Source organism: Polistes dominula, unplaced genomic scaffold (genome assembly GCF_049000335.1).
Source record: "Polistes dominula isolate Pdom_NZ unplaced genomic scaffold, Pdom_raw_medaka contig_74, whole genome shotgun sequence".
NCBI lineage: Eukaryota > Metazoa > Arthropoda > Insecta > Hymenoptera > Vespidae > Polistes > Polistes dominula.
Genome location: NW_028300953.1, coordinates 55,540 through 81,348, shown reverse-complemented (window position 1 = coordinate 81,348; position 25,809 = coordinate 55,540). Strand labels below are relative to the sequence as shown.

The window sequence follows — 25,809 nt, the reverse complement described above, 5'->3', positions numbered from 1 at the left end:
GGTGTTTGTTCGTTGCGCCAAGATTTCTCGAGATGCATCCTATCGCGCACGCGCCAGTATTGGATCAATGGCATGAGGGACCCTTTTCATTCATTCGTCTATTCGAGATCCTTTAGCGTCAGTTTAAGACAGTACATTACATGGTTATTATAATTTAGCAAAAATCTAATGATTATCAAAAGACCAAGTTATCCGATTATCTTCCTACATGATCATTATTCTTCTTCTTATGTTTTATATACCCACGTCAGTAATATCATAATCATTGCAAAATGTACATTTCCCTTAGATTCTTAGAATGACATCATAATGTAAATGTTGGTTTAAGAAAAGTACAAATTTGAGTGGAAGAGAGGGATGATAAATTGTTGTTTATGGAAGGGCAACCGAAATGTATTCATCCGTCATTGGCCGTGCTCCGTACACGCTATGTATTGTGCGCGATGTGTGGGTCGCGTTGCGCGTTGTGTTGTAGGAATGCTGTCGGCAGCCAGCAGCAGGGTCGCCCACTGTTACTCGCCGGGACTCGCTTTTGCTTGCCCCTCTGTCCTTCCTCTCAACGCTGGCGGCTCGCTCGCTCGCTCGCTCGCTCGTTCATTCGTTCGTTCGTTCGTTCGTTCATTCGCTCCTTCATTCGCTCCTTCATTCGCTCGATTCCGTTTTAAAACTATATTGGCGTGCCCCCTTTGTACTTACTCTTCAAGTAGGCGCGAGTATATGCGTGTACATATGCGTGTACATATGACTAGTGTCATGACTAAAGCTTGTGCGAGCGAGCGCGACGCATACGTACATATATCGTATTACATATTTGCCGCCACCAATACCACCACCACCACCACCACCACCACCACCACCACACCACTACGGGAGGAAGAGCAAGAGGACGCATTGCGGTGTTGCTCGCTCCGTTACGCTGACTTTCTCGAGAGAGTGTGCGCGCGCGGGCGCACTCTTTCCTTCGAGTTTTAAGAAATTCGATCTCTTTACAGACTGTCCTTTGTTTTTCCACAGTTTACCTCTATGACGAAATGAGCTAAGTAACTAACTTCTCTATCCACAAAGTATTCCATTTTCAAAAACATATCTCATGATACTTTTATTAGCAAAGTGATCAATTTGTCTCTTCTCTCCCCTAACGTATTCAAAACAAAGATTAGTGTCGAAGACTTTTTCTTGAGACCGTTTTGAAAGTATGCCTAGGGAGAAAGAGAAAAAGAGAGATGAAAGAGCTGAAAAGGTAGTCCTTCGTTTTTGGATTAAGGCCCTTCTTCCTACCGTCTCTCTTTCATTTTGTCCCACTCACACCATCGAGTTCCTTCCACGAAACTCATCACCGTTCAACAGACTTTATCTCCCTTGTTTGCCTTTTCTTTCGACCGTTTTCTCTCTCCCACGCGTCCGCCATCTTTCTTTCTTTCTTTCTTTCTTTCTTTCTTTTTTTTTTTTTTATTTTTTATTTTTCTCTTTGGTAGGAGCTTTTGCCGAACGGCGATGTGCCTTACGGGGTCGGGCCAGGACGCAACCCGAACGAGATGAAACCTACAAGGATGGGCCCCGTCTGTCTGGCGCACAGAGAACGCACAGTTTTTGGTCTTGTTCCTCGTTTTCAGCGGCCTGGGCCGTACGCCTCTCGATAATCGCTCGAGTCCTACCAAGTCCCGATCCCGACAACTACCCGAGTCTACCACCTGCCGCATCCAAGCGGAAACCTTCTCTCTCTCTCTCTCTCTCTCTCTCTCTCTCTCTCTCTTGCTGCTCTTCTTCTTTTTTCTCTTTTTTTCATCTCCTTTCTTTCGAGAGTTCGATTCGACCTACCAAAATAAAAAATCATTCTAGCCAAGAGATGCATGTTTCTTTCTTTCGATCTCTTTTAACCAAGTTCACCTTGCGATATACATATGAGCTAAGTCATAACTCATTTTATCGCTATGGTGAAAATATAGAATTGAAACTGTAGAATCAAAGTAAAAGAAGGCAGGGTCTGGGTGCGAAAGTCAACGCACCGAATAACGGAACGTTACGAGAAAGAGCAACCCAGACACTCGTCTTCGTTCTCGTCCTCCACCTCCTCGATTTGTCTGGAGAATGCTGAATATAAAGTGTGTTACGTAGAGTCAGTGACAGCCGTCAACACGGTAGTGGTACATATCGGTTTCTAATTATTTCTCAAAGATATACTCGCATGTCGTATTGGGTCGAGGTGCCGCTATGGCGTCTGTCTCTTCTTCTCTCTTTCTCAGAGTCGACACGGATTTCCAAGATCTACTCTTATCCACCTCCTCTGGTACGTACCTACGAGATGTATGTTTGTGCGCACCCTGCTCCACCGTCTCTACCTCATACATTTTAAATATATACATATCATACATCTCTTTCTTACTCAGTGCGCTCGCAACTTGCAATTTGTGCGCCCGCGACAAATTACGACACAGTGCAAAGGAGAAACACCTACTACATTACATGCGCGTCCTCGTTAAATTTCGACATCCTCTCCGTGAGCCTTCCCTTTTTTTTTTCGAAAACTATTTGACACTACAATATCCCAAAGTAGTATGCAATCTAGTATAATGGTGTAAACCCGAAGAAAACACGCCAATACTTCAAGGGATTCCCCAGAGTATGGGTAATTAATTTACATCGATGATAACTTGTGTATAACGTAATGTCAAAGAAAGAGAGAATGAAGAGAAAGACAAGAAGTCGCATTCGAATGTATAGAGTGTCATTGGTCGAATCAAGCGAATTCGTGAGCCGAGAATTTATCTATCTGGAGAGCGTATCGGGCTTTCAAAAGTCACTCCAGCACCAATTCCAAAGGTAGATTGGAATTCGTTTGTACGATAAATCCAATCCGTGGAGTCACATAAACGTCGGCCGCGGTGTAACGCGCGTGATCGATGGGTCCCGCCGATAGCGGATGTGACATAAATCGAGTCTACTTTATTTAAACGCCACACGCAAATATAAAGCCAGCGCAAACTATCTTTCTCTCGTATACTATTGCCGCCACCACGAGAATTTTGTTTTAGCGCCACATTTGCGCGCCCTGTCCGCGGTGATCCTAAATAATCGGAACCGTCCTTACCGACCGAGTTGAGCACAAAATCAGCGTGAAGTATCTCCCATTGGTTGAACCGAGAGGAGAGGGAATTTGTATTACAATGCAAGACGCGCGCGGTCACAGTTCGAGCGGGAGAGAATGCACCATCTCCCGAAGCTAATAAACTAGACTGCCTCATCATTCAGAACGTTATAATATAGAGGCGTAGGTGTTTTCAGTTTCTTTCTTTCTTCTTCTTCACCATTAAACATCGACGATACACACGAGTATCGCGACAATACATTTATACTCTTCTTATTTCTTTAGCATTTGACCTATTAAATGTGCTGCGTTTAAGCTACTAATACAAGTTTTAGCGCTTTGACAATATAGAGATGAAAGACAAAATGTATTAAAAGAAAATATTCTACCAAGACCCTAACCCAGACGAAGATAGAGAAAGCAGAGATGGAGAAGGCGAGAGATGCAGAAAGTAAGTGAGCAAGAGAGAGAGAGAGAGAGGGTGAGAGAATGGATCAATACCGTGCGATACACGCCGAAGTAATTTCATTGTCCACTGTTAGCGGAGGTTCACGTGTCGCGTGGCACGGCATGGCGTGGCGTGCGCTCTTCTCCCTTCACCCACCCACCCTCTCTCTCTTCCCTACCCTCAACACCCTTGTTTCTCCATATCTTTCTCTCTCTCTCTCTCTCTCTCTCTTTTCTGCGCCTCCACAAGGGAAAATAGAACCCTTATGGCACGAGTGATAGCCGTACCTCTCTACTCGGGGTATTGATCACCCTCTGCAATCAATGTTAACACTAGTGTTTGCAGATGGTGAAATCGATTATCTAGATAACGTTCAGATAACTGCGAGTCTTGGCTAAACCTATGTATCTCAACTACGTTGTGTCGTTCGTAAACCTTGTCGTCGTTGATGGAACACTGCGGGTGATTGAAATACCGGAAGTTATTACATTAGAGTATACAGTCGACTGCGATACCGCCTTTCCTTAAACTTTCATCCTAAGTATAGAGAGACAATGCGTCATAGTGAAAGGATAAAGAACGCTTCGATTCGGAGACGCTTGACAAGTGGATCCACGCGGGTAGTGAGCCGCGAAATACGAACTCCCACTTTGTTTCCTTGAGAACGTTTAGCTCGGTTAGGTTCTCTTCTAGATAAGGAGAACTCCAACTCTCACGGACGGATCTTTCACTCTCCTTGGACATTTAGAGCGTTAACTTTCTCTCCCATCGCTACCGTCTTTTTATTATTTCTTCCATCGATTCTTCATTACATTTAACTAGTTTGTAACTATTTAATAGTTACATGGATTATGAAATTATACTATTTCAATTGATTAAACAGATAAAAAGGATTGTGGCTTTCCTAGGATTATTTACAAATGCAAATGCTCAAGCTAAGATAAATTAAAAACACTTTGACAATGTTTTCTCTTTCCTAAGATAAAAGGTTCGAGGATTAAAGAATGTTGTGTTGCGTATCACGAAGCTTCGGTGACCACCAGCGACGTGATGGTAGCCGTGGCGAGGCTGCCAACCAAGAAAAGGCAATACAACACAACACAACACAACACAACGGAACGGAACGGAACGGAACGGAACAAATAAGAAGACAGGAAGATCGGTGTTCTCACGTTCATGCAACCAAGCAATATATGTATGTATGTATGCATCCATGTATTAACACGGGTAGAACTTATGCGATCGCTTATGCTCCCGTCTGCCTACAAATCGCGCGTTTCTGCATCACACACTGATTTCTAAGCGGCTTTTACGATGAGACCTACCCCCGCTCGAGGCCTCCAAGATGACGATGACGGCGGCGAGTCACGGAAAAGAATCCTTACGGATTGTCTTAAACGTATATCACTGTTGTCTGTCTGACTCACGAGTATGTAGACGCCACTGTCGACATCATTGTCGACGTTGTTGCTGCAGATGAGCTTCCAGCAAAAACATAATAATACTAATTATCTATGCTTCTAGATATGCATGTAAAATCATCCTTGTTACGTTATGAGTTTTGCCTATTAAGTTTATCAATAGGAAAATCTTTCAAGGATTTCAACGTTATCGTCAAAATACTCCTGAAACAAGAAGAAGCCAGTTATTTCCATAAACCAGAGAAGTGTCCTTTCTTCGTTGGATTCTCTCCGATCGTTTTATCTCTCACTTTCTTTCGTTTCCCCTTGGCACCAGCAGTGAAGGAGCGAGGAGGGAGCGAGGAAGGAGCGTGGAAGGAGCGTGGAGGGAGCGAGGAGGAAGCGAGGAGAGCACACAGTGGAATTCGAGTCCGCGGATCTCAGAGATGCTTTCTTCTTCTCCTCCATCGACTGGCACGCTCCCCACTTCGGCTATGCGCTGTAGGATACTCACGGAGGCGCCCAGATAGAAATAATACATTATTTAAATACTGTGGCGACTACGTTGCGTGACCTTCTCATCGACGTCGCGCCTGATCCCCTCTCCCTTAACCTCTTCCTTCCCCTCTTGCCGGATTCCCTTTTCTCTCTCCACCGTTGCCACCTCCGCGATCCACCCCTACGCAAGCCTTCCCTTGCGCGCGCGTGAACAACACTCCTTTACCCTTCCATTTCTCTCCTCTCTCACATACACACACTCGTTTAACGTCTACCTAGCCTCCTCTCCTTAGGAAGCTAGCATAGTTTGATCGTGCACAATACACACAGGGTGGCTCGCAAGGACGAGAAATTAAAGAAGCTTCCTTAAAGCCGTTACCTGCGTTCCTACCTAAGCGTTCGATTGCGCAGTTCTGCCTTAGGAAACTAGGGCCAAATTTCTTCTACTGGATTTTCTCACACACGCATACAAATTGTATACGCACAAAATCTTTCTGTGAGAATACTGGGTCTACTGGGGGAGAGAGAGAAAGGATGCTTGGGATTTCCTTTGTCCAAGAAACCGTTTTTCTCGATAGAAAGGACAGCTCCTTATAACCTCCGAGTAAAAAGCTTTTACACGAAACGCAAGACACGAGGTGTCCTCAGGATCCCTCGAGGTTTCTTCTTCTACTCTTTTAACGATTCGACGAGCACGTACTCTTGACCTCGTTGAAAAGTGATTGAGGGGGATGCCCGTGTAATGCGTAAATGTATATGTAATTAAATAAATAAGATAAGAAACTTAAGAAAACACATGTAAAGGATGTGTTTTCTAAAGGAAGATAACAGCGAGAGTGTACGGAACGAAAGATTCGATTTATTCCGGTATATGATCATTTTTTCGAAAATGCCCGCGCTTATTCGCGAAGTATATAGATTGAGTCTGGTAATAATCTTGTGCTTGACAGGAGCGCTCTCGGATGTTATTAACCAATTACTTTTTTAACATCTTGCAAGGTAGACCATTGCAAACAGTGAACGTCTTAACGACCACTTTTTGCACGATTCAAGCGCGAAGATCATAACACAGGGCAACGTGTTCTCATTTTATCTTCCGGTATTTCAAGTGGCATTTTCCCGCCACGGAAAATAATCGTATCGTAACGCTTTCCGCATCTCTCTCTAGGTAGCAGCACCTCCAACGCAGGGTTTTTCAAATTCTCATAATATTTTCTCTTCTTTTTGAAAAGAAATGCAATTATTCTTTCCGATCGAAGGACAACTTCTTTCAATAACCATCTTGTCCCGAGTATCAGTATATACATTGAAAATTATTTGCAAATTTATGTACGCAAACTAATTTTGCGTTTATCCATAACAAGACCATAACGATACAAGAAGCGTCGTCGATAAGTTTTAAGGTAACGACGAGTTAACATAGAAGCTGGCATATCTTGGAGAATGATCTCTGAGGTGAAGAAAAGGACCACCCGGTAGGCGGAACGGCGTCGATCAATCCGGGACACCCGCTAGAGAGATCACGAGTATACGAGTCGAGCTGCTCGTAGTACTCTCTCAGTACTCGTGTTGCTGCGCCTCTCCTCATGCCCCTTCGATCACCAAGTCTATCTCTTTCTCTTTCTCTTTCTCTTTCTCTTTTACTTGCTTGGCTCGGGAATCCTTGCTTCTACCTTCCTGCTCTTTCTCCCTACATGAAAGAGCTAGTGTACCACAGACAGAGACAAGAGATAACGAAAAAGAGAACGAAAGAGACGACAATATGGAGGCGCTGCCGATGCAGCTTCCTTCCCCCTTCGCATGAAGCGCCACCATGATCAAGGCCCGAACTGGCTTCGTCCCCGCGCGCCAGCGACGTTGCCAAGTGTCCTCGACCATCTGTAACGCTACTTCTCCTTCTCTTCCTTCTCCTCTTCCTCCTTTTCTTCCTCTGACAGTACTTCCAGCACCAGCACCTCCACCACCACCACCACCACCATTTCTTCTTCTTCTTCTTCTTCTTCTTCTTCTTCTTCTTCTTCTTCTTCTTCTTCTTCTTAACCGCCCTTTATTGCTTTAATATTCGATACCGTCTTGTGATCGCAATGTATTACCTCGCGTAGGTGTAAGCTAGTCTTCTTCGCACCATCATTCAATTTTTCTTTCTCTCTTTTTCTTTTTACCTTCTTTCTTTTTCTTACTCATCACTCAATATATAATATATCATGTGATATGCTGATTCTTCAATTCGCATTTTGTTTCAATGTGAACATTTTAAACGCACGCCATTTTGAAATCCGACCAATGAGCTGCGCGCTTTTCGCGGGCCTGAAATCTTTTCAACTTTTTGGCGCGCTTTCCTGCTTTTACCCTATTTTATCTTGATGGTTTGCGTATTAAATTAAACACAATACTGCTTCCTTAGAAATTGTCTTCCAAATAGTTTTAGGGAAAGGGAGAATGACGAAAATAAATATATATATTTGTTTCTTCTTTCGGTTTCCTTTTGTTGTTCTTTCATTGTCGTTGAAGATAATCTGGTAGAGCTTATGTAGAGACAGATAATACATACATTCTCTGATGCGTACATGTATACATACATATATGGGATAGGTGCACAGTCATGGGTTAACTATGTATAGCCGAGTAATAGAGTTTGCCGAGTAGACATGCGCCCTTCTTGGACCAAGGTGCCGGCCTTGCCCCATATTTCTTCGAAATGGCCGCGCAGAGAGTGGAGTGACGTTCGATATCTTGAACGTAGACGACGTCGGTATCGAAGAAGCCTCGACGACGCTGACGACGCCGACGACACACGCTCCTCTCTCTCTCTCTCTCTCTCTCTCTCTCTCTCTCTCTTTCTCAGTTTAGTCTTTCGAAGAAGTTGAAGAGACATGCATCAAGGCGCACTGTTCTATACAAAGAGAGAATTGATTAGGAGATTATATTCGTAATAACTCTTCTTGTGGATGGGGGATTCCACAGATTTTTACATTACACGCATCATCTAATAATAAAAAGATATTATAATAACATAATTAATGATGTCTATGTTGCATGAAATTTCTTACGAGCTAATAAATCGGACTAGCGATCGTTGCCATACATCAGATGTATGAAATGTATTTATAATATTATTTATTAGGATCAACAAATTCATGGGAAATAATGATCGTTTTGGTATTGCGTAACTGTAGCATTGATTTGTGTATTATTTCAGAGAGCGATGATGCTCGGTGCGTGAAGTACTATTGATTCGCCCTGCAGGCAGAATAGGCAGGCAGGCATCCATATTCGATTTTCAAGCGTGCCCAACTACATTGTCATTTAGTGACGTATACGAATAAATCTTGAGTTTGAGATACTGCATCGTATGTTCCTGTTGTGTATATTTCAGTTACCATGAAATATCATATTCTGTGCAAAAGGAAAAAATAGAGTTAACAAATGAAAGAAATAATTAATTGTATTTTGTACATAAATAAATGATGATGTAGGCGAAGAAAATGTATCGTCATCGAAAGTAGTTTGTAGCTATCACTAGAAGGGTGGATCACTCGGTAGGTAGTAGTAGGTAGTAGTAGGTAGTAGTAGGTAGTAGTAGTAGGTAGTAGTAGCGAGTAGTGACTGTGGGTGACTACGAATAGCCGAGGCGAGAGCGTTGACCAGATGTGCGGATAGTCCGAAGAGCGTGCCACGAACGAACGGATAAAGTGGTAGAGTAGAGTCGGATAGTATTCGGTCGTCCGTCCATTATGCCCTGCTATAAGAGCTTCCCAAGCGTCCTTCTTCTTCGTCTTCTTTATTGTTTGGCGCGTAGAGGAAGGCACGCGTGCGCGCCTGCCTTGCCGTAAAGGCGGTAAAGCATACAGCTGTCGACGTCACAAGAAGCCAACAGAGACAGAGATACAACCAAAATCATTTTACCCTAACGAATAATACACTCTTTCTCCCAAATATAATATATTAATAATTTATTACAGAAGAGACATATTTTACTACATATTTTATGCATTTATGATTAACAAAGAAAATGACAAATAAACATTTGTTTTTTTCTTTTTTTCTCATTGTTGTAGAATAAAACTTTCTTTGCGTTTCCCCAAAGATGTAACGAATTAATAAATCAATGATGACGATTCCATTATCTATCTATCGTATTTACATCAATAAAGTAGTTATTTTTGCTACTTTTTATAGACATTAGAGTAGCAATAAATTGTCCAGCTTAGAACTTTTGGAAAAAAGGGTAAATTTAGTTTTTCTAACGATTTAATAAGGTCTAGGCATGTTTAAGCACATCTTTCAATAGCGTTGGGACAGCTGAAAAGGTCAGTTTGTCAAAACCTTAAACCGAAGGTCAGAAATCTTATTGTTTGTTATTTTGTTATACGACTTCAGGTAGAAAATATTTGAGATACCAAAGAAAGAATAGATCTTTTTCCACTCTGCTTTTTTCCGCTTCGTGTAAGGAGACTCTGCTAATTTGGGAATCCAAGTGCTAAGGCCCGATAATTTAGGGTACCCTTCGAACAGTTAGACTACAAGACGTTTCTGAAAATATTCTACACCCACTGTTGGAAATGTCGTCCTATTTAAGGGCTCCTGTGGTGAAAACAGGGATACATTTTCAAGTAACAAGAATGAACCTTGTCGAGAGATACTTCTTCTTGCCCCTTCTTCCTAGCCGGCCATGCTATTTAAGGGATTTTTCAAAGAGAATGTTAAGATGACTGAAAGATGCCTTTCGAGAAAGCTTAGAGTGGAAATGCTCGTTTATAAATGTTTTACTTTTCGTAGTATTATAATAATATTCTTCGTTATTTCCGATACCGAAGTAATGATTAAACAGCCTAATTTTTTGTCTTGTCTTCTTTCAAAGTTTTCAATGGAGAGGAAAGAGTATTTTTGGTCTCGACGAATAAATTCTATAATGTATACAGCACACACGCACACACAAATACAGACACACACATACATAAAACTACGGTAAAAGCGTTGGTAGCTGTGTGCGTGTGCGCGCGAGCGCCTTTTCAAGGAAAAAGAAAAAAGCAATTCCAGCCGTCACCTTCCGTTAAGACATTCTCGTCCCAGAATAACAGAAGGCTTGGTATAAACACCGTAAAACTTGAGGAAAAAAGCTTCGGTACGCTCGGCTACCCGAAAGGAGAGCGTGCGCCTTCGAAAAGAGAAAGAAAGATGTTTGGATTGAGAGACGACAATGACGACGACGACGACGACGACGATGATGATTCGCGAATCACTGCAAGGTGCAGCTTTACCTGCATGCATAGTTACACGCGATGTGTACTTAGACGAGTAAGAGGAGAAAAATAAAAGAAATAAAATAAGAGACAGATAGAGACGATTCCTCGTCATGGGTATATCATAGCATAGTCATTGCCGCAACAAGTAGGAAATATACTTTCAGGCCTAACGGGATAATGTCGCCGTAGTGACCTGGCTAGTCTATTATTTTTCTTACTGTAGAACTATAATATATCAGTTACTCGACTCAGTTTAACTTGCTTTGCTTTCTCTCTATGTTATATTATTCTATGGTATCCAAATTTAACAGATATTTTCATCTCGGTTCATATAAATATTGGATTCCAATATATGAGATATAATACAAAGATTATAGAGACCTGCCGCCTATAGAAGGGTCTCGAAAATCCTACAATCCTTCCATTCTGCCAATTCCAATGCGGCAGATCGAGGTATAAGAAATGCACCTGTATTTACAGCCAACCTGAAATGGAGCCTCGCGACATGGATTAATAGGCAGAAAGAGTAATCGGCTCAATAGCCACGCTGGAAGCATCATCGTATTTGCGTTATTATTAGATATAGGTACGCTAGGAGACTTTATCCTCTCTTTCACCTACTCCTCCTTCTTTTCATCATCATCATCATCATCATCATCATTGGCTCTCATTGCTCTCGTTTTCTCTTTTCCTCCTTTTTTGAATCCCAAGACTCGTTTATAGCGCAAGGCCACGCTCACGTTGCTCGTGAACGAACCCTTACTACCTCTCCTTATGTATTTGAGGCTTTCAACGCACCACTTCCTCTTCTCTCTGTCTACGCGTTAAACCATCTTAAATAGCATTCCTGATACGTGACGTGAACCTTCCAAGAACTACCACATCCAAAGTAAAAATTTGTGTTCTACCTTTGACAGTTCTAAAGCACCATCATCTTCCACCCATCGTTACTTAGTTAGTTCCTTTTTCGACACCCTAGGCGCCACAATGTTATCACTAATTTTAGCAATAAGCACGTGTCCCTCGTTACTACTCCTTTACAAATTCCTCAAACAAAAAATAATAATAACTTTCGTATCAATCTTTTCCTCCAAAAATTGAACGAACAATTCTTTGTCGAATTGATGCGCGAGCATACTGCAAAAGTCTGTCAACGAACTCTTTTCCGAACAAATAAATAAAAGCATACAAGTGAGGGAGGCAGAGAGAGAGAGAGAGAGAGAGAGAGAGAGAGAGAGAGAAAAAGGGAAGAAGAAAAAGGAGCAAATACAAAAAAAAAACGGGTGCCCGATGGAAAATAAATTTCGCTATCGGTCTTTCGGAAAAAAAGAGAAAAACAGAATGAAAAAGGATACAAAAAAAAACAAAGATGAAACGAAAAAGATAGAAACAAAAAAAAAGATAATACGTCGCCGGCAGCTAGTTCGCGTCCCCGGTTTTCCGATTTATCGATCGTAATTGTTTCACGTGCAGGTCCGATGGACAGCCGAAAATAATATTGACCCTTCTACGCAGGCGCCTATATGACATTGCATGGACAATGCACGCGCTATGAGGTAGACGAAAAAATGTGTCTATGCATGTGTGTGCATCCTTGCATATATCTATCTATGCCGTGTACAGAGTGGTGAATTGCATTATTTGCTTGGTATTACTTATTTCGAAAATTTGCATAGTCCAATGCAAAATAAAATAAAATATCTATATCCTATTTTACATTGTTCGTACTATTGTATTAACTTATTAATTAACTTTGTCACGTTTTATTTTGACGTTGTTGTGTTGTAGATTATCCATGAGATGTCTACGTACAGGTGTGCCAAATATTCTCATGATAATAAGTATAGATGCTAACTAAGTATACGAAGGACATGTGTTTTCAGAGTGGCCGATGAAAACACACAGACACGTACATGCATAAACACTTAACGCTTCCCGTCGTCGTCGTCGTCGTCGTCGTCGTCGTTAGCATCGCTTCAACGAGGAGCGATCGTTAAATTCACACATCGCTTCTTATTCGACAACTTCGTTAATGAGCATTCTTTTAGGTTGTCGATGAAAAGTTTAGCCGATTGTATCGTTAGACCAACAAATTTCATCTAGGTAAAATCAATAGATAAGAATATTACGAGATGAGTTATTAAAATTGCATGTGACGAATATGATCGTGTGCGCTCGCGCATTTCAACATACTAATAAAAGAAGCGCATTTTATCGACTGAGTTGGTTTGTTCGTTTGTTCGTTTGTTCGTTTGTTCGTTCGTTTGTTCGTTCGTCGATTGTTGACAGTGTCGTGACATTAATCTAATCGGATTTAATCTAAAGGGCCCTAATAGCGGACTGAATGTGCGCACACGAGATGAGACGCGGAAGGAAGTTTGTATACATAGTTTATCGAAGATCGGCTCCTTCTTTTTCTTCTTTTTCGAGTCGAACCGGCGATCTGTGTGCACTGGCAAGTTAATTCGACGATGAACACCTTCGTCGATGACCGTGACGCGTTCAAATTAATACGGTCTGATGAATAATTCATCGCGATCTCCGTCTCTTATCGATCGGCGATAATGAAAAACACGGTGCCGCTCCGGACGGTCCGGTGGGGCAGTAGCCACGTTTCGAACGGCTCGCGCCAATCATGATTCGTAGTGCTGTAAAAACTGACAATGATGCCACGGGTCAGGCAACCCTGCAACCGGGCCAATAATACCAACGATGATCGCATGGATTGATTCAAAGTGGGACGTTCTCCTATACCCATTTCGTCCTCCTCTACCTATTACTACCTACTGTTTCTGAATAATCGATGCCTATACAATATATGCATTGCATTATATGCAATAAATAATCTAAACAAGCGCAACGCGCCTACGTTGCGATCGATGGGATCGACATTGTTCTTCAGCTTCTCCCACCGGCGATAAATGAAGAATCATCATCAAGCAAGCGGTGTATAGTGTTTTAACATATATAACAATCTATCCATATCCATAACTATATATAGGGACATTCTCGGAACCTATGAAAAAGACGAATATTCAACTTTTGTAATAACGCGAGTAGAATAATTTCATAACCTCATTGTGCTATTAGATCTGCTACAAATGTTAATATTAAAATGCAACTTTAATGGCTATTACATATATTTTACTTGGACCATTTGATTCTTAGGTTAGATTTACGAAATGACGAAATTCATCATCAACACTATGACGTACCAGAATCAGTTTCTCTTTTCCTGATCAGAAGCTAACGTTCATCTTATTAACGACCTTCGGTAAACCGGATCCCTGGCTTACCGGCTATAAAAAAATATAGACGTAAAATCGTCGAGGGCGACCGGTGATACGATGGAAGGCGATTGAGTGGAAGAAAAAGGTGAAAAGAAAGAAGGAACGAAAGAAAGACAAAAAGGACTAAAGCGTGGAATAGCCTGGAGAAAATAAAAAGACAAGTAGGTGAAGACGACGAAGAAGAAGACGAAGAAGAAGACGAAGAAAGAAGATTGGAAATCCTCGAGTCACGTATTTCGGAGCGGATTTCTCCGATGCACCAACTCTCTGTGCTGCTTCCACACTGATTGCTACTGCTGATGTGTTTGTGTGTGCGCGAGCACGCGACGACGAATGAGCGAACGTTTACTTACGTTCCATCTTGACCTGACCATTCTTTTTTTATATCTTTCTCTCTTCCATTTATTTTACACAAAATGACTGGCTCTGTGCGCTTGTATGATGTATGTGTGTATGTGTGCGCGAAAAAACAGTAGAGTATGGGGATATACATGCATAAGCGGTTTGGTAACACGGTTGGTGCAAAGCCCGGAACAGCCTGTTGGCCAACAACGGTTGTAAGCGGTCGTGTGCGCTTGCGCCTTACAATCCGTGACACTTTAAATATATATGTATACGTATACATATGTATGAATGTATTGTATATAATCATGCTAAGAGAAAAAGGAGGGTAAGATGGTTAAGTGAAAAGGGTAAAAGGATTGGAAATGATGAACCACTTGCAAACATCCCAATCGGAATTGGGTATCATTGAGACAATTAATGGGATCGCAAAATCAAAGAAATCATCATTCCCTATTAGGACCTAACAATAAGGTGCTTATTTTGAAGTAAAACGAGAGTTTGATCGTGAAAAGTGTACTCGTAGAGTTGAATCGGAGTGTGAAAGGGGTCGCTAATAGACACGTGTAACCTGTCCATGTTGAGAACACGTTTCACACGAGTATTTCACGTACGATTATCCTTGTATACGGGTCTGATCGAGGACACGCGCGACCTCTCCTTGCCGATCATAACCTCTATTATAGCGGTATACCTACCTCTTATCACAAAGTTTGTATTTCTTTGCTAGATCAATAATGGTATCAATCATTTTGTTATAATAATTTGCAGTTTTATCGATTATCGATTATATTGCAAGCGATCAAAGATGGAATATATACCAGGGATCTCTACATATTGGTATTTGATTGGTGTACATGCGGAGATAAATGTTAAAGATCGTGGATAATCGGTCTTCTTAGAAAAATAAGTTTAAAGGATGAAAGATCCATCGCGAGAAACATTTCTTGCTTTCTTATTGCATGGAAAAGCAAGCAAGCAAGCAAGCAAGCAAGCAAGTAAGCGAGGGTTTAACATTCACGAAAGATCATATGCAAAATTAGCGCGAGTAAAGAGCCGTGCCGAGGAGCCGTCAACGGACAAAATGATGGATCGTCTCTAGAAAGTAAGCAGCACGTGCGTATCACGCAATCGTATCGAGTCTACGAAAGTCCGATTCTACATACATCTGTAGTTCTCCATGTGTGCACATCAAGTGTACAATAAAGACATGATGCACTTTAAGAAACGAAACGCCAGAGTTTTGTCAGAGAGTTGTTCTTATGCACTAGGAAGGAATAAGTATATGCAACATATACAAATCTATGAACGCCATTTAAATGACATAGGTTTCGTTTGATGCAGCTTGTAACATTAATAGTACCGATTATACTTCTCTAGTCCCAAATCTTCTTCTTGACAATACATCACAAGGCTATCTATCGTTCCTTTGAGAGGGTTCCATCAAGATAGATGTACATATTGCATAGATATTACATAATATCTACCTACTGATCATGAACATCTATAATATGCATTAAAACACATACACATCATCATCTTACATATGAACTCGCTCTTATTGCACATACATGTACTATAGATATAGTACGTAGATATGTACATAGAAAACAGAGACAGGAACGCGAGTGGAACATCAGGGTGAGTACCTTTGTCCTCCTCTAGCGTGTCGGTGGAGGAACGGGGTGTAGGAACCCTATTGATCTCCTCACAGAGGCTCGAGCCAGTAGCAGAGAGTTCGAAGAGGGAGGGAGAGAGAGAGAGAAAGAGAGAGAGAGAGAGAGAGAGAGAGAGAGATGGAACGAGTGGGAGGCAGGCATAGAATGGAGCAAGCGCGTAAGAGAGAGAGAGAGAGAGAAATATATCGACGCAAGTGAGAGAAGCAAGAGCATCGACGGAGCTCAGCTGCGCTGCGCCACGAGAGGGTGGCCGCGTTGTCATGCGCTGACTTGACACGTCATTAATGTATTACAGGATAATGCCAACAAACCGATATCCACCCGCTAATACGACCACCTCCAGCTCTTCTTCATCTACCTCCACCTCCACCTCCACCACCACCTCCTCCTCATTCTCCTCCTCCATATTTGTGTACATGTACGCAGCTGTTATTCGAATTCCACTGGTCATTGAACGTTCTAAATCATTCGGCTTTGCATTCACCGTGTCCGATTTGAATCATTGCGAAAAGATCGAAACGTAAATTGGTATGTATATATGTCCTTTGTAATATATAGTGCATTCTTCATGTGTCAGAAACATGTATAGCTGCTACATCATGATACATAGTATACTTTATATTACGATATGATCAAACGATTCATTGGCCATGTGAGCCGAATGTGCTATAAAACACTCCTCCGAGTGTTTTCCTCTTTCGAGGGAATCAGCCTGAAGCTTATTCGTGTCAATCAAGTAACGCATTAAACTTTCCGTACACGGTTTGTTACGCGTTGTTGACCCCTTATGTATTTATATTTGATTTCGTAAAGGTAACATCATTAAAATCTTCGTGTAGATTGTTCGTGTCGATCGATAAGAGATCGGATGATTAATCTTTGAGAGAAGGTGACCGATGTTAGCAAGAGAAAAGAAGAGAACGAGCGGGTCGGCGATTCGACTTTCGATCAAGCAGAGGCTGCGGTGGAGCCCGTGGTTTTGTGGAACAGTCTGTGCAACAACCGGTGCAACCGCGAGCACACTTTCTTCTTGCTCCCGTACGCGGGAGCCGCACGTGTGTACACGTGGGTTTGGCGGTTTTAACAGCCGCACGCGCTCTCACAAAATTTCACCGGCTCTCTCGACATTATTCTCTCTGCTTATCTATACACGTTTGTCTATAGATAAGACCATTATGAAAAATTCATACGATCTGACATTCTATTCACCTAGATATTTCAACATTTTTTTCCATAAATATACCTATATTGTCTTTATAAAAAATGAAGCATGCAAGGTTTGGTTATTACAACAGTGTAACGATGCGGGTGCAAGTGGAGAATGGATCCCAAAAGATAGCCACCTGTTCTTGGTTTGCGCGCGGCAAGTAGAAATAAAGTGAAAGAAGCGCGAAAATGTGGCGCGTGTGTCTGCCGTCTTTCATCTTTCTTCTTCTCTTTACATGAGTCTGCTTGGTTGCTTGGGTAAGGTGGTCATAATAGTTGCCGGCACCTGTCTCGGAGTTCGGCCATCTGAGATCGAGACTGACTGACGCAGCCGCCGAAAGGAGAAAGAAGAAGAAACAAAAAAAAAACCAGAAAATAAGAAAATAAGAAAATAAGAAAAAAGAAAAAAAGAACAAGGAATGATAAGAAAGAGAAAAAGAGAGAAGAAGATCGAAGTTGGGAACTGCCGCGACAGAGACAAGGACGAGTAAGGTGAGGCCAGTGCGTTGAGAAGAGAGTCAGTCCGTGAACATAGGAACACTGGTGGGGGATAGTAAAAAGAGAAAGAGTGATAAAGGAAGGGTAAGGTGGGGATGAGCTTTGTAGAGTAGTCGCGTTGGTGCGAAAGAGCCTGCGCGTGCCACCGTTACGCTGGCACCTGCCACAAAACTTGGCTCTACCTTTTGGTGCACACACAGCAAGAGAACGAAAAAGAGAAAGACGGAGAGAAAGGAAAACAGACACACTCGCACATTCTCATCCTCCCACTATTCCTTCCAACCCCACCAACGTCAACCTGACGGCGAACATCTTGCCTTAAATCGTCCAAGGAACGCTACCACGTTTTCGGCTTCTTCTTGATAGTTCAAAGATTAACATCTTACATATATGTATATCTATGATTAATAATTTGGATCGATAATAAATCTATAGTGTTACATAATAAAAAATGTAACAAATAATATTTGTAAAAAAGTAAAAAGCAAATGAGTAGGGCAAATTGAAGAATTAAACAGAGAGAGAGAGAGAGAGAGAAGCCAACATAGTGTAACATTTGGTGACGATCTTTGGGAAAGGTAAATACAAAAATATAGATTCGATAGATAAATAGACAAAAGGAAAAAAAGAAAGAATACAAAGTTAGGCTTTGTCGTGTCGAGGTGGAGAGAAGTAACACAGTAGTAGCTAGCGGAAATTTCAATTAACTTTATGGAGGCCGCGATGTAAATTGCGTAGGGGTCAACGGCGTGTCGGCAGGGAGCAGAGTAGGATAGCAAGGGTGTCAGCGCTAGCGCCGTTACTACGTTGGGCTTTGACGGGATAGTGTGGTGGTGTGGTGTAGAGGGATCTTGGTGGTAGAATAGGTGGTGGCGAGTCAGGGGGTTGCTCGGAGGTGTAGGCACGGTCCACGGCCCCGGTGGGCATAGGGCGCGGTGGGGAAGGGGCGGAGGGTCGACGGTCGGATGGGTATTGATCAGCCAGGCGGCCAACAAGACGCCTTTGCAGGATACCTACTATACCCACTGCCACCCTACATAAACTACTACCACCCCATCCCCCTTTACTTTACCGCTCACCATCTCCTTTTCTCACTGCGAAGATCGAGAGGGGTTGAAGTAGAGAGAATCAGGGGGGAAGATGAGAGAATGAGAAAGAGAGCGAGACAGGAATTGGATTGAGAGGGTCGCCGAAGAACAAGCGAGAGAAGGAAAGGAAGAGAGAGAAAGAGAGAGAGGAGAGACCGAGTTGACGCTAACGGAGAGACGGCCAACAAGACGCCTTTGTAGAATACCCAACAACCATACGCACTACTACCATCCAACCAAGGTACCGCGTCTTTTCGCTTCCAGTGCGAAGATGGGGAAAGGTAAAGGAGAGAGAAAGAGAAACAGAAAGAAAAAGAGAAAGAAAGAAAGAAAGAAAGAAAGAAAGAAAGAGAGAGAGAGAGAAAGAGAGAGAGAGTAAGGATATAACAAGGAAAGAAACTACTCGAAGGAAGAGGTAGTAGCAGGAATAACCACTACCATCACAGCTACCCCAACACTTGGAAGACTCGGAGAGACTCGTGCTAGCGACCGACAACCAGACGCCCTCGTAAGATATCTACTATACCAACCACCAACCACGTCCCACCACCACTATCACCATTACTACCACCTATACCATTTCAACTACCCTTACACTTTTCCTCACATGGAATGGAAGAAGGAGCGACGAAAACGAACGAATATATCGGACGAAAAGATACAGATGGAAGAAGAGGTTGGGTAAGAGGTGTAGGTAGGCACCACGTATATAGACATCCGAATAGACAGAGAGGGTGAACTCGTTGGCAAAAAGGGAATGAACGGAGCGAATATATACATAGGATAAAGAGAGAGAGAAAGAGAGAGAGAGAGAGAGAGAGAGAGAGAGAGAGAGAGTGAGAGTCTGTGTGTGTGTGTGTACGTGTGGGAGAAAGAAAGAGAGACAGTTCACGTCGACGCCACTGCTGCGACATAGTGCCCCCAATAGCGATATATATCCACCCGTTCTAACCAACCCTATGCTTCTGCCACCCACACGTTTCTATCCTTTACCATTTCCAAGCGTTCCTACTCTTCCTCTTTCTCTCTCTCTTTGCCTTTCTGTTTCTCTATCTTTTTATCCATCTCTTTCTGCTTCCTTTCCATCGAATCCCTCTCCTGGCACCTTCATCGAGGGAATCTCTCCCTTCTAGCCCCATCCCCCCTATTCCCCTTCTCTTTCTCTGTCTCTCATTTACCGATGGCATCACAAATGCGCTTTTGCCTTCGCTGTTCCGCAATGCTCGGACTCTGTGGCTCGAATAAGAGAATGTTGTGCGAGGGACAGGGATGGATGCGTACTGAACGACTTTCGGTAGCACTTTGTCGAGCGAGTCTATATGAATACATGTGTATGTGCATACGTTTTTATCTTTATACATATACATATACATATATATCTATGCATGCATATCTATATAGCATCATGAGCTTCTCCGCGTAGGCTTTCTCGTTCCTAGATTCCCAGCAGTACCACCGAGTATATCCGTGAATCGGCGCGATCGCGCATGTGTAGAGATCTCGAATACTCGTCAGTCGTCGGGGGGGGGGGGCATGAGGGCATCGATAGGCCTCTTGATATCGGCCAGGATTATTGACGTTTAGATCGCACCTCAAACCCCTGAAAACCTGATACCGGAGGATATAGAATTAAAAAAGAATATCTATGCGAATATTCTTTGGAATCGACGTTAACGGGTTAATAAAATTTAAATCATTTAAAGATAAATCTTTGAAGATCCAGATTAGTTCTGTTAATAGTAAGAATAATTCGAAAAAATAATTTGTTTCCAAAAGAAGAAATTCAACTGTATAAAGAAAGGACGAGACACCTTTGACTTAAGCGAGTGCAATTGGTAGGTTTCGCGGTGTATCGCCAGCTGCCTTGACGCGTCTCCTTTAGGCAACAACACCCTAGTAAGAATGAGAAAAAGAAAGAAATAAAGGAAGATGAAGGAGAGGGGCATGTTGTCCACGTGCCGTGGCCCTCCAATTTGAAAGCATGTATATGTGTGTTGTAGGGATGGTTTGGATCGAACAGGCCAACGAGACATAAGTCGAGCGAGGCACACCTTAGTTGTGTAAAAGCCGCCTGTTGCGAGCACCTGTACATATGTATGCATGTATGTATAATATACATGTAGAAAGAACTTTGGCAATCCTGTCGGCTTCTCAAGATGTTTCCCCTCTCCGTCTTAAAAACGGCCGGTCGATCATCATCGTCATAAATATTTTGCCCGTTAAATGACTACCGAGAGATGTATCGTATGTTCGTTCGTTCGTTCCTTCTTTCATTGGCCCAATTTCGCGTAACACAAAACGACGATACTAATTTCCTCGACATTCATTATGTCAGATTGCCAGACTCTTCTTTTTCCTTTATTATTTTATTTTTCCTTTACTGCTGATCAATGTGGATAAATTATCATCAGCACGAAATTGTCTCACGGTAATTTGCACGGTATCTGCCCTTTTTTCATTTTCTTTCTGGTATATCAAAAAAATGTTTTAATCAAATACTTCAATTATCATCTGACTTTATTATTTTGTCCGAAGCTAAAGCTAAAGATCGTAAAGGTAAACTTTGGAAATGGGACATGAATAATAGAGAGAGAGAGAGAGAGAGAGAGAGAGAGAGAGGTACATATGTATTATATATTATACGTAGGTATATGTGTGTATGCATAATATTGTATAGCGTGTGAGATCGATGATAAGGTGTTCAGCTTTTGCGAATATATAGATATATGCAGCTAACATATAACGTTGTAACGATGTTCACACAAAGATACGAGTTAAACCCATTGGAAGGGGTTAATAGCGAGTAGTAGATATGTGTATAATACTTTGCTGCCAAGCCTCTCTTTTCTCTTTCTTTTACATATACAAGAAAACGAGAAGATGATAAATGGCTCCTCCTTCTCTTTATGTATCGGTCCACCTCGTTGTTGTCATTTTCGTCACTGCTGAACCAATTAAAAATGTTTTATCGAAAGAGTTACGCCCAGTGAAATTAAAGAAAATTATTTCTTATTATGCACTTCCGTCGATCGTTTCTTTGAATAAAAGCATTTTGTTCAACATATCTTCAAATTTCATCGATTCATTATAATTTAATATCGGTATGTTTTCTTTTCTTCATGTCTTTTTTTGTCATGCAATCAAGCTAAATTGTCTGACGGATATATGAATTATGAAGAAAATCGGGACGCGAAGAGACGTTCGGTAAGAAAGTTTCACCAAAGAAAAGATCATGAATCTAACTCTAAGATCAAGACTAACGATCTAACGAGCGCGAATGAAAAAGAGATCGTCGATCGACTGTGATACTATGAGAAGGTGTCATCGGCACTAATATCACGTACCACGGGTTTATTTATATGTACTCGCATATTTATATTTTTCTAAATATCTTCTTTCTCTCTTTGATATTTGTTTTTTCATTAACGATGTCACGCGGACATCGCGAACGAGTCGATGTTATATGTTGCGTGGTATGGCGTTTAATGAGCCTCGCGTGACCTTGAAATCTACTTATCGAGAGAGAATATCGAGAACGCATCGGAAGTCGAACCTCGAAATGAGAAAAAGAAAACGAGAAAGTATCTAACGATCGTTTAAATATGATTTTAAGGATCTTAATCTTGGATACGTCATACTTGAAATTGTAAAGATCCTCTCCGAGAACTTAACTTACTATCTGTCATCTAGAAATGAAACATCCTAAAGACTGCTTACTATTCTCATGCCGCAAAAACGTTGTCATTCTTTTCTCGAACGTTCCACTTAATCTTTCACTCTTGTTCTCTTCCTCTAATAGAAGAAAAGAATAAGACGAAAGAGTTGAATCTCGCGGATAAGACATTTTCAATCTCGATTCGAATGGAGCCACCGACAGCGCTTCTGTTAGAAAGTAAAGTCAAGTGCGTATCAATGACATATACCTTACTGGTATATAATATCTCCTTTGCTTAACTCGAAGGGTAAGAATCTCAGCGTCTATTATCGGAGTCTGTCTTTTCCTTTGCTCTTACTGATTCTGCCTAGTGGAACGAGAAGAAACAAAAGAGAGAAAGAAACGACGGGAGAGAAAGAAACGAAACTCGCAAAGTACGAGTCTGCTGGGGAAGGAAGGGTGGAAATGGGATGGTGGAACTCACTATAGAAATAAAGAAAGAAAAAGAAAGAAAAAGAACGAAAGAGAACGAAAGAGAACGAAAAAGAAGAGAAAAAAGGGAAAGAGAGAGAGAGAGAGAGAGAGAGAGAAAGCCAGAGATACGGAATCGAGTGAGTGACTGAGGGTTGAAGTGAGAAAGAGCGAGAGCGAGGGATGAAGATAGAAGAGGGTAGAACGAAGAGAGATATAGAAGAGGAGGGGTTCGAGAGGGCGACTCGGAGAATGTGTTTGTGTCTGTCTATGTCTATATGTGTATCTATGTGTTAGAGAGAGTAAGTGAGAGAGAGAGAGAGAGAGAGAGAAAGGGGGTGAGGTGAGGTCCGCCGCAAAATACAAGTTGGTAGGATATCGACCAGCCGGAAGTCTGAGTAGTTGTTGCCATGGAGACGCTCAAGTCAATTTGACCTGGGCCAACAGTCAGCGGCATACTGATGCACGATATGCCATCCCATTATTCATATGGTTTTTACATGGTGGATCATATTTTGCAGCGACCTCCCTCCGTGCCAGGTTGAGCTGAGAACTCAGCAGCAGCAGCAACAGCAGCAGCAGCAGCAGCAACTAGCAAGCCAACAAGCCAACCAGCCTGCCAACTAGCTAAACACCTTTGCTACACAGGAAATGAAAGATAAAGAAAGAAAGAGATGGGTCTATCTTTTCTATCCTTCAGGGTCCAGTATTCTTTAAGACTCGAAGAACTTCCTTACCCTTCTAATCCCACGTCTATTTGCGTAAAGGAAGAAGAAAAAAGTGTCGAGAAATGGAAGACGAGAGAAAGAGAGAGTGTAGGTGGTTGGTGGTGATGATGATGGTGGTGGTGGTGGTGGTGGTGGTGGTGGTGGTGGTGGTGATGGTGATGTAGCTAGTGTGAGTTAGTAACTCAAGGGAGAAAGATTCCATGGAATGTTCGAAGTATTCGGACGTTTCCATGGCTTTAGGATAACTTTTCTACATGTGTGTTTTTACATATATAGAGTCTGTAGATTTATGTATACTCGTCTGGGAGATGTGTGTATGTGTGTGTGCGTGTGTGTGTGTATGTCGCTGAGTGAGTCAGAACCAAGTGAGGGAGGATGACCGATCGGCCAAACTCTTGAGATTGCTTCGTCCTCTCTGTTTCTTTCTCTTTATCTTTCTCGAAATAGTCTTATAACCATGCGATGGTAACCATGCGTGCCGAAAATAGAAACTTTTTTGGGTATCGTAAGGATACTTGGTTTTGGAACGTCTGTCTTGAAAATTGAGCCAAACTTGAAATAAGAACAAAATTTAGATATGCTGCTGCTGTTGGGATTTGAGATTCTTTTTGTTTATTTGACAGACGTTTCGACATTTTTCCACGAACGATCAAGAAGAATACAAAAAAAAGGGTAATAAATAGACGGTGAATACGGTAAAAAAGAAAGAAAGAAAGATTTAGAAGAATTCTTTAAAGATCACACGCTCGATTGAAAATCCTTAGAGTTGGGCAAGTGTATATGAAAAAGGGTATGCATGTATGAATCGAAAAGTGGAGCAGGTCGGTCGAAATATCTCGAATTCTCGAAAGAATTCTTCATATCTCCTGTCATCGTTGTCGTCGTCATAGTGTATATGATTGTAAGTGCGCAACTTTTTAGCGCGATTACTAAAAAGTCGCGTTGATTATTTCGCAGTAGGTTTGTATATTGATTTCTTTAACAAACAAACAAACAAAAAAGAAATGAGAACAAAATACATGTATATGTATATCTATGCATAGATTTGCATTTAAATGTATGTGTATGTATATATATTATAATTTAACTAGAGAGAAAGCTTCGAATCGGTCGCGGTTAGTTAGTTCGATACTCTCACTCGGTTAAATTAACTCAGCGTTAATACTTGGTCCTCGTTCACCCTTCCTACAATCTCTCCCACCCTCTCATAAGCGGCCTCCTCTTCTTGCAGGAACTTTTGTCAGTAATATGAGAGAGTGAACATCACCATTGCTACGTGAAGATCCTTACATATGTATGGATCTATCTTATGTATAATCTATCTAGCAAGCAACCAATGTGCGCATGCCTTCTTCTTTGCGTACCTAGTTTAATTGTCTAACACATTCGAACGATGTAACTTCCTCTCTTTCCTTTCCTAGCGATTTATATACGCGTGCACTAAATTTGCGTATGCATGTGTAGGTATAAATGCACGTGCGTACAGGAAAGAGGGATTATATTTATACGTAACTAGAATGTATGACACACAATTTCAAAATAGACCGTCGAGCGTTCCATTAAACCAAGAGACACGTGAACGAAGTGCTGTCAGATTGGAGTAGAATGAGAGATCCCACTTTCTTGTTTGCTTAAGTAATTAATAATCGATTTTATTTCTTTTTTATCGATTAATTTATTACTTTTTTAAATAACATTATTTTTATCTTATATTATTAAACTGAAATATAATAAATATAAACAAAAAATTATATGACAATTTAATAATGTACAATAAATGATTTACAATTAGGTATACAATTTTGTGTATATACCATCGACTTAATAATCAATCCTTTATAGAATTGTGACAGCAAACTTTCAAAAGGGAAATAAAAGATTTGAAGAACGCAAAAGGTTGTTCATTATGTAGTATCCTCCCTCTCTTTTTTCACTCTTAAACCCCACGATCTACGGATTTATCTGCATTGAGTAGCGCGACAGAAGTTCGTAATACGGGTCTTTGAAATGGCACTCGTACTCACAAATGTTTGTCCACGTGATATTCATCGCGAGGAAATCGAGCCTTCATCCCTCACTCCAAGCAACCCTACGAAGCCCAACACCCCGAGCCACCTCTTAAATTGCTCATCGCTGTACCGCACATTCGGGAAAGTAATTTTCGTACGGGGGCCA

At 41.7% G+C, this 25,809-nt stretch overlaps 1 protein-coding gene and 1 long non-coding RNA gene across 2 annotated transcripts; both read left to right on the top strand.

Moving 5' to 3' along the window:
- The window catches only part of cysu (peroxidase homolog), a 90,919-nt gene that overhangs the window by 37,231 nt on the left and 27,879 nt on the right, over nt 1-25,809 (top strand).
- Nucleotides 4,860-25,529, top strand: LOC149032573 (uncharacterized). Of its 2 annotated transcripts, none has more exons than XR_016176559.1 (2): nt 4,860-16,516; nt 23,428-25,529. It is a non-coding gene; the product is annotated as an uncharacterized LOC149032573 (long non-coding RNA). The 2 variants fall into 2 exon arrangements; XR_016176560.1 differs by lacking the exon at nt 4,860-16,516 and adding an exon at nt 16,524-20,615.